This window comes from Gymnoscopelus braueri, assembly GCF_963280865.1.
Source record: "Gymnoscopelus braueri genome assembly, chromosome: 9".
Lineage (NCBI taxonomy): Eukaryota > Metazoa > Chordata > Actinopteri > Myctophiformes > Myctophidae > Gymnoscopelus > Gymnoscopelus braueri.
The window spans coordinates 35,919,212-35,927,516 of NC_137610.1; the positions used below are offsets into that span (position 1 = coordinate 35,919,212).

Genomic DNA, 8,305 nt, shown 5'->3' on the forward strand with positions numbered 1-8,305 from the left:
CACAAGAGGGCTCTTCCTGTCATGGTCATATCCTTGTTAATAAACCTAAAAATAAACGTTTAACTTGTTGCTGAGGCTAATTGCGTGGACAGAGGTTATATTAAATGTGATGAAGGTTATTTTTATATACAGATCATAAAGTTCAGTTTAAAGAATGGCTGCAATTTGTGTCTCTCATCTTGTTTAAGGAGTTAAGCTAATGCTTACTGGTTATGGTAATGCTTACAGTTGTAAATACCTGTGGTCCAACTGCATTTACTGGACATAGGGATGTCTGTAGGCCTATAGCGAATCAGGTGGTCACAGCAAAAATTATTTTCTAGGATGTGTTGAATAAAACACAAACACAAGGAAACAGACAGACAGACAGACAGACAGACAGACAGACAGACAGACAGACACACACATAAACACGCAGTGTGGAATGCCAGTCTGAGTCTGGTGGATGCACTGACTGGATGGTCTTGTTGAGGTGTCAGGTTGCAGTAGGTGGTTCAGGTTTTGACCCTGGCATATCTGTTTGTTTTATGTCACGGCAACTCCCTCTGGGGAGATGACAGTCCAGCAATACCTGAGGGGATGAAACCTGAGATGAGCAGCAGAGCTTAGTAAACAACAACTCCTTTATGAGGCTGAGTTTAGAGGCAGACAATGGCATTCACAAGATCTCCAATCATAAGGCTTTGTTTTTTTTGTATGGCCTCCCATGTCCTAAGTCATGTTCAAAGTAATAACATTAGGTTTGACTTTTTTGTAAATGTAAAATTCCATAAAGTGTGGTACTATCCAAGGAGATTGTGTGCCATTGTAAATTCTCACCTGGGTGACACTTTGTTTTGGCGAGAAAGCAACCTTTCTTCTTAAAGGAGAAGTTCACCCAAAAAATTACTTATTTTCTATCAATTACACACCCCATGAAGCCTTGATTTCATGGATTTATTTTTGTTTTTGTGGCATTCCTAAGACAATAATTTGATGACCGTGTGTATTTCCGGTAGGAGACACAAATAATCTATTTTGTGTCTCCTACCGGATACATTAGCATTTTTTTGGGTGAACCCCTCCTTTAATGTGAAAGGCTGTTAAAAGACCCCAAAATTTGCCAAAAGATTGGCTGATAAATGGGTTTAAAGGTGTTTTAACTGGTCAGCCAAATGAGACATCGGCATATAAGTGATATTACACTAATTGTATATCTGTTCTTGAGGTATTTGTTTATCCCCCAAAATCACGAAGCGGCTAATTTAACCTGGATACACAAATAAGTCGGTGTGTCCAAAAACGTAGTTACTGCACTTTGTTGTCAATGTCTTCCCTCCCTGTCTGTCCGTCCGTTCTTTCTTAGTTTGAATGGAGTTTGGGCGCACAACACTTCTACACTACAGTTCTTTTGTTGAAACGCAGCCCATACAGTTCAACCCCCTTCCCCCCTCTCTTTCTTTTTTTTATTCCACCCATCCTCCCATCTCACTCCATCCAGAGTGACGCCACTCTCTCACCCCGCCCCGCTAACTCAATCTTTGCGTTCATTTCATTCCTGCTCCTCATTCCTGTTCTCATTCCGCGCATATTTCGCATCCCTGTAGATACGAGGGGCAGATCTGACGCGCCCGGCTCCAGCAGTTCCGATCCGTTCAAAACAAAACAAAACCCCCGGGAGTTCATGGACACCTTCCAGACATTATAATAGACACAATCTGAGGAGAATCTGTGGAATCTTATTTCATAAAAGAGGCGATCGGATCAAGGTAAGTTCCCAAGGAGTTTGTGTGCTGCTGCTGCGCCCCGGGCATTTCATATTATCTTAAATAAAAGTGGTTGCTGAAAGGGGAAATTAAACGAAAATTGTATATATTTATGACAGAAATGAAAACAAACAGGTGTTTGATCAGTTCTAACGAGCTTGTTATTGCCTGGCGACTGGAGCTTAATAACAGCGAACCATGTTGCTTTCACTATCCCGATCCCCCTCCCCACTGCCTAAAAAAAAAAATCAACCTGCTTTTGTATAACTGTAATTGATTGATTGATTGAATATGATTACATTCTCAGTGATTTGTTATTAATAAATTACACAGCATTTTGTGAAACAACCCAACAGGATGAGAACGTGTCCCTGCGGTATAGAGGCAGATCTATGCCGAACAAAGCTGGGAGTAAACGGGGGACTTGTTGCATCGGCGGGGTTTCATTCTGTGTGTGTGTGTGTTCTGTAGGACTAGGCCAGTGTTACCAGGTTTTGCGAGAGAAACAAGCAGCCGGGTCTATGAAAACAAGCCCAAAAGAAGCGACTATAGGCTACACGAGCCCTATATAAAGCGGCTATAACACGCTCACAACGATAGATAGATAGATGGGCTATTTAAAATCTTGATAAAAATGTGGAATGTTTTTTGAAACACTGTAACACCACAAATCTTGTAGTTGTATGTGGGTCCCTGTCATGAATGATATATTTTCAGATGGGGTGTGTGTGTGGGTAATACATATTAATTTGGGGGTCTTTGACATGAAAATATTTGAAAGCCAACAACATTAGGAAACACGCCCAAAATTAGCAACTACACTTTATAAACAAGCCCCAAAAAACCGCAACCACCAATATTTACAAGCAACTTTACAGAAAAAGAAGCCCAGGACATGGCAACACTGTACTAGGCCCGGTAGGCCTTAAGAACCGACCATCCACACCTAATAGTCATTCTCACTGCTGGCCTTCATACAATAATAATTACATTATGGTTGGCATATAATTGCTATAAACACGTTCAAAATCTGTGGCCAGGGGCAAATCATAATGGGATTATAGGGAAAGTTGTAGGCTAGAGCAGGGGTCTTCAAGGTTTTTCAGGCCAAGGACCCCCTAGCTGAGAGAGAGATGAAGCAGGGACCCCCTCTATATTGTATAAAATTGTGTTTTGCTGTGTATTTGGAACGTTTATCACAACGCAAATGCAATGTAATGTTGTAATGGTAGGGCTTTGAAACATTTGTCAAAATGTCAAACCTTCTTTTTAAAACATTGAAATGAGGTTCGGTTTTAAGCTGTAAGTTAATTTATCAAACTTTATTTGAACACTGAAATTAGGTCAGGTTTAAGCATATTTCTCAGTTTTGCAGGGGTTCCCACACTGGGCATTTCCACAATGCACAATATACAGTTAGCCTTCACTAGTATCTATGTGTCATGAGCTTAATAAAAAATATGATGCCAAAATGCCTCATCTAGAAAAATTGTTTGGATCCACTATTGTAGTTCCTTTCAATGTAAATGTAGAAATATTTGGAAATGATTCCCAAGCATGCAGTTGTGTTCACCAAAGGGTGAGTTTAATATTAGTGTATCTTACAATTAAGCACATTTGTCACATATGATAATATACTGTTATTTGTATCATGTCCCAGGAGGAAAACCGGAAATGACACACTATTTGAAGCTAAGAAGATAACTTTCCCCTGTGGTGGTCCTGTGCAGTTCTGACCCTACTCCAGAGAAGAAACAAACACCCTAAGATCACGGTTGGTACAAACATCTTCTCTAGGCTCAAATTTGGTTGTCATTGCAGCAAAGCATTATGGAAAATTGGGCTGCGAAATTCTTTGTGCATCTTATTTGTTTTATATTGTATCTTTTGGGGGTAAACGTTGAGTTTACATGGAAAGAGGTGTGTGGTAAGGCATTTTCTTAGACACAGCAAAATCCTCAGTGTGAACATTACTGTGTTTTCTTTTTTTAAACAAAACAAAACCCCTTGTGGGTCCATAAGAGTGTGTAAACAAGCCGAGGGTTAGTTTCCAACTTTCCATACATAAGCGTAATAGTATACACTTTATTTTATTGTATTGTACAGGCCCATAAAAGTGTACAAATTAAATAGAAAAGTGTGCTCCTTGGAGCACAGATCTTCGCCAGGCCGGGTTGGCTAACCATGGCTTCAAAACTTTGGAAGTAAATCATAGTCAATATCAAATCTGACAGATCACATGACTACAGAGGTAATGTGTACTAAGGAGCCTAGGAGTAGTAGTAAAAAAAAAATATGCTGACATATTTCTTTTGACTGTACGACCTACAGTTCCAGAGTTATTGGCCAAAATGTGAAGCTGCCTGTTATAGCGCCACCATGAAGCAGATTTGAAAAATGAGGAACAGAGGTTGTTCCATGGCTTACGGAGTGTATGTGTGCAAACTGCAAAGTTTCACGACGATTAGTCCAGCTGTGCCGTAGATGACGGACAGACAGACAAAAACACAGACGGACATGGTTGAAAACATAATCTTACAGGTCCTAGAAATAGAACTAATGGACCTTACAGGTCCATTAGTTCTATTTCTATTTACACTGTCAGATGTTAAATTAACAGTGACAATTTGGCTGTCTACGCTCGTGATTGTACAAAGCTTTATCAGTCACCCTGGACAAACAGCCTCCGCTCGTCCCTCTCACTCCGTTGACATCTGGTTTGAGTGCTCCATGCACCTGTAGAGACTGGGAGGCGTGTGTGTGTGTGTGTGTGTGTGTGTGTGTGTGTGTGTGTGTGTGTGTGTGTGAAGAGGGGGAGGGGGTAGTGGAGCAGAATGCAAATCCAGGCGTTTGTTCTGGGCCTAAGCAACACAGACTGACTGACTAACGACCATTTGGTGTGTACGTGTGTGTACGTACGCGTGTGTGTGCTTGTGTGTGTGTTTGCCTCTCGCTGTCCAGGCCAGGCCTATTGTTAAGAGCAGCAACAGGCGTTGGTGGTTGAGGACGCACCATATGGCTTGTGTGTGCTTTTGCCACAACCCGTGTGTGTGTGTGTTCACATAGTTAACCAATGCCTTTACAATATGGTGGAGCTGTGAGGCGGCTGCTGTCCTTTCTGTTCTTCCGTGTTGTTTCATCTGTTGTCTTGTTTCTAGAAACAAAATCCGGCACACAGATTTTCAAAACCGGGATTAGTCAACTAATCCCGTGGGCATGAGATGATGTCTTGTGAAGCACAGATGTAGAACTACTTTGTGTTCCTTCCTTATTTAAAAAAGATTTTATTTTATTTTTTAAGTGAAAAGTATTGGTTTGAGAGATATTTTAGGGATATTTGTTGTTTTATGTACCATGTTACTGATTCAACAGGTGATTCTCAGTGTTGTGCGGGCAGTGTGTGACTGCATGTGTGGTGCCATGATGTTGCATTATTAGGTGTATGAAAATCATGCAATTTTTTGTAGTTTATTGTATTTCATATTATAGATATTTGGAGCATTTGGAAGGAAGGAAAAAATGAAAAGCTGGGGTAGTATAAGCTGAAGGTGTAGAGGGCTTCTTGTCGGTAATCTGTTTATAAAAAATTACAGAAATGCAAATGGTTCCGAGCGAGAATGGGAGAATACATGACAGATATGATAGATATTCTGTTCAACAGACGGTCGTGTGTTTTTCAAGAGACCGAGCACACATGTAATGACATTTGGGAGGGGGGGGGGTTTATTAGGGCAACAATGGTGTGTATCGGGTGGGGGGGGGCTGACAGGGGGCACGGGGTGGGCGGAGGGGTTGTGGGCTTTGTTTGGGAAACAGGGGAACAATAGCCTCCTCCTGGGTGTTTGGAGGGGGGGGGGGACTGCTGGCTACTGGAGGCCAGTTGAGCCTGTGCTGGCTTGCTGGTTTCCCCGTCTGCCTTCACCTGCCTTCCAATCTGTCTGTCTGTCTCTCTGTCTCTCTCTCTCTCTCTCTGTGAGTCTCTCAGTCTTCCAGACTCTTGCTCTCTCGAGCGAGCGAGAGTCTTCCAGACTGTCTGTCTGGTGCTTTGTGCCTGTGTTTTGACAGTCAAGACGTACACAGTTAAAAACAAAATCACTGCAGCGCGCCCTGCATGGGAAGTTGAATCAACCCCTGATTTCCTGGTCTCGGCAGGAAGTGGACAGGAAGTCCAGATTACAACTACTTCTCTCTTGCCCCTCTGAATGGGAGCACACGGGGAATAAGGGAGTGTCCATTGCCATATTCTCAGACAGGGAGATTCAGAGATGGACTTTGTAGAGTTTATTTACTTTAATTTGAAAACATTCATCTTGTGTCAGGCACTGTAAGTGAGATACTGGCAGCCAGGGATCAGGTAGCGTGTTTCACAGAACTAGTTTGGCTATTTGTTATTATTATATTATTATATATTATTATTGTTATTATTTTGGCCATGTTCACCCTGACGTTAAACGTTGCTAACTTGCTATTGTTGTGAATATACTGTAAATGTCACTGTTTTAATCAATAAATGGAAAAACGTCTTGCATTTGTTTCGTTCTTTGTGTTGTGCTATCAGAGCCATAGCAAAGGGCATTCAACTATTATGAAACATTTAAACGTAGATGTTTTAAATGAGACATGAATCAATGGTTAGCGAGGCATATTTATTTCCTTAATGTTGCCAGAAACTGTTTTTTGATGGGCTGTATAGATTGAAATGAAGATTGTTTACAGGTAGCGTTAACTTCTTAGTAGTGTTTACACGGAGCACAGAGGATGTCGCAGAGTTGAACTGATGTCAATCTAGTACTAAAGAGGGGGGGCTGTACAGTGGAATGTGGGAAGAGCTGAACTGGTTAAAGAGGGGTAAAAAAAATAAGGCAAGCTGATACTACATTTTGAAAAGCGGCATTAGATGTCTCTTAGCGTACTGTTACAGTAAACAAAAATCTCTGAACATTTGGCTACACGAGACTAGGGGATGATAAAATATGTATGTAAGGCACCAACCTGATCACGATCAGTAGGCGTTCTGTGTCTTGCTCAAGGACACTTTTGACACTAACCCAGGGGGAGCCGGCGATCATCCCGGCAACCTTCAGATTCCCAAGTGGCCGCTCTATCTCCTGAGCCAGTGGCTGGTCGCAGATCTGTCCCTCACTCTCTCTGTCTCACCCACCAATTTTTTTTGTAAAAATGTCAGGCTTTCCTTCATTGACAGTCACAGTGTAGACAGCAAACATCAACAATGTAGATCAAAGGCAGTCAGCATAGTAAAATCAAGAATCTGATTACAGTTAGGTCTGAGATGATGATCATTGTGGTTTGTAGGGCTGTAGTTGTGACAGCCCACAGCAAGGTCCCAAAGATACATATTTTAGCATCTCCAAATGCCTAGTCTCTCATGCTTGTAGATACCTCTTGCGTGATCATTAAGTAATTTAAGTTATAGTTGGGCCTTTGCATTCCTTCCTGAACATAGGCCATTGATGAATTGTTTCCACCCTCGTCTACTGTACTGGTATATTAATCTTAGGTGTGAACTGTCACATGACGGTACTTGATCATTAAGGAAGGCATGTGAGAATGACTCTCCCACTGCCTATGCCAGCAATTTTGTTAATTTATTTACCAGCAATGTAACAGTATTCAATTGTAAACACACCTTACATTGGGTGGGTTGAGGACAGGACATCTGTCATGAACGAAATCAAGGAATTTTTATTTAGGTCCATAATTCTTAACATGTTACTATTCACGCTTATCATGTCCACATAGTTGCTGTACTGACTCATGTTACATCCTTGACTATTGCTTTTAATTCATAAGGGTATTATAATGTAAATATATTAGGCTATACTAAGGCTAGGACTGGGCAATATACAGTATCAGTATCATATCGATGTTGCGATCTGAGACTACTAGATATCGTCTGGGATATTGGATATTGTGATATGTCATCAGTGTTGTGTTTTGGTTTTGAGCACGCTGCGCTGCGACACGTTGTGTTGTTGCAGGTCGGCTATTTTTGAAAATGTTAGAATTCGTTTTTATTAAATTGAGATTATAGTCACAATACATTATCTTCACCAGATTGATATAGAGGAATTTGGTCAAAAATATTGTGAATTAGATTTTGCCCATATTACCCAGCTTTAACTTTGTCTATAAGTTGTTTGTTTAGGCTTTTTCCACTTATAGGTTTAATTTATTTTGAAAAGAAACGTAAGGAGGAGCAACACGTAAAAAAAAAAAAATCACACTAGCCTTTTTATTGTTAAAATACACATGAGGTTTTGGTCGGGCTGACCTTTATTTCATCTGATGACGGTCACCCCGACCGAAATGTCACAAAAGTTTTCTTCTTCTTCTAACAATAGTAATATCTTTTATGAGTATGAGAGTGTGATATCTCCTTTCTGTCCTGATGATGTGTTGCATTTAGGTTGAATCTCTACTCTATTGCAGGGCCCAGGCTGTCCCTCTATTTGTTTGATTTCTTTTACCAATGGCGACACATGTAACACCTGAAAAAGAGTGCGTGCTCTCAGTCTGCTTAGCCTATCTAAATAAAGCCT

At 41.0% G+C, this 8,305-nt stretch overlaps 1 protein-coding gene across 2 annotated transcripts in view; it reads left to right on the plus strand.

Annotated features, from left to right (window-relative positions):
- The first annotated feature begins 1,600 nt into the window (after positions 1 to 1,600).
- tead1a (TEA domain family member 1a) overlaps positions 1,601 to 8,305 on the plus strand; it is a 32,532-nt gene continuing 25,827 nt past the window's right edge. For both annotated transcript variants that reach the window (XM_080437050.1, XM_080437051.1), the window contains exons 1-2: positions 1,601 to 1,748; positions 3,406 to 3,519. The gene's annotated coding sequence lies outside the window, so the exon portion shown is untranslated. The remainder of the gene's footprint in view (positions 1,749 to 3,405; positions 3,520 to 8,305) is intronic.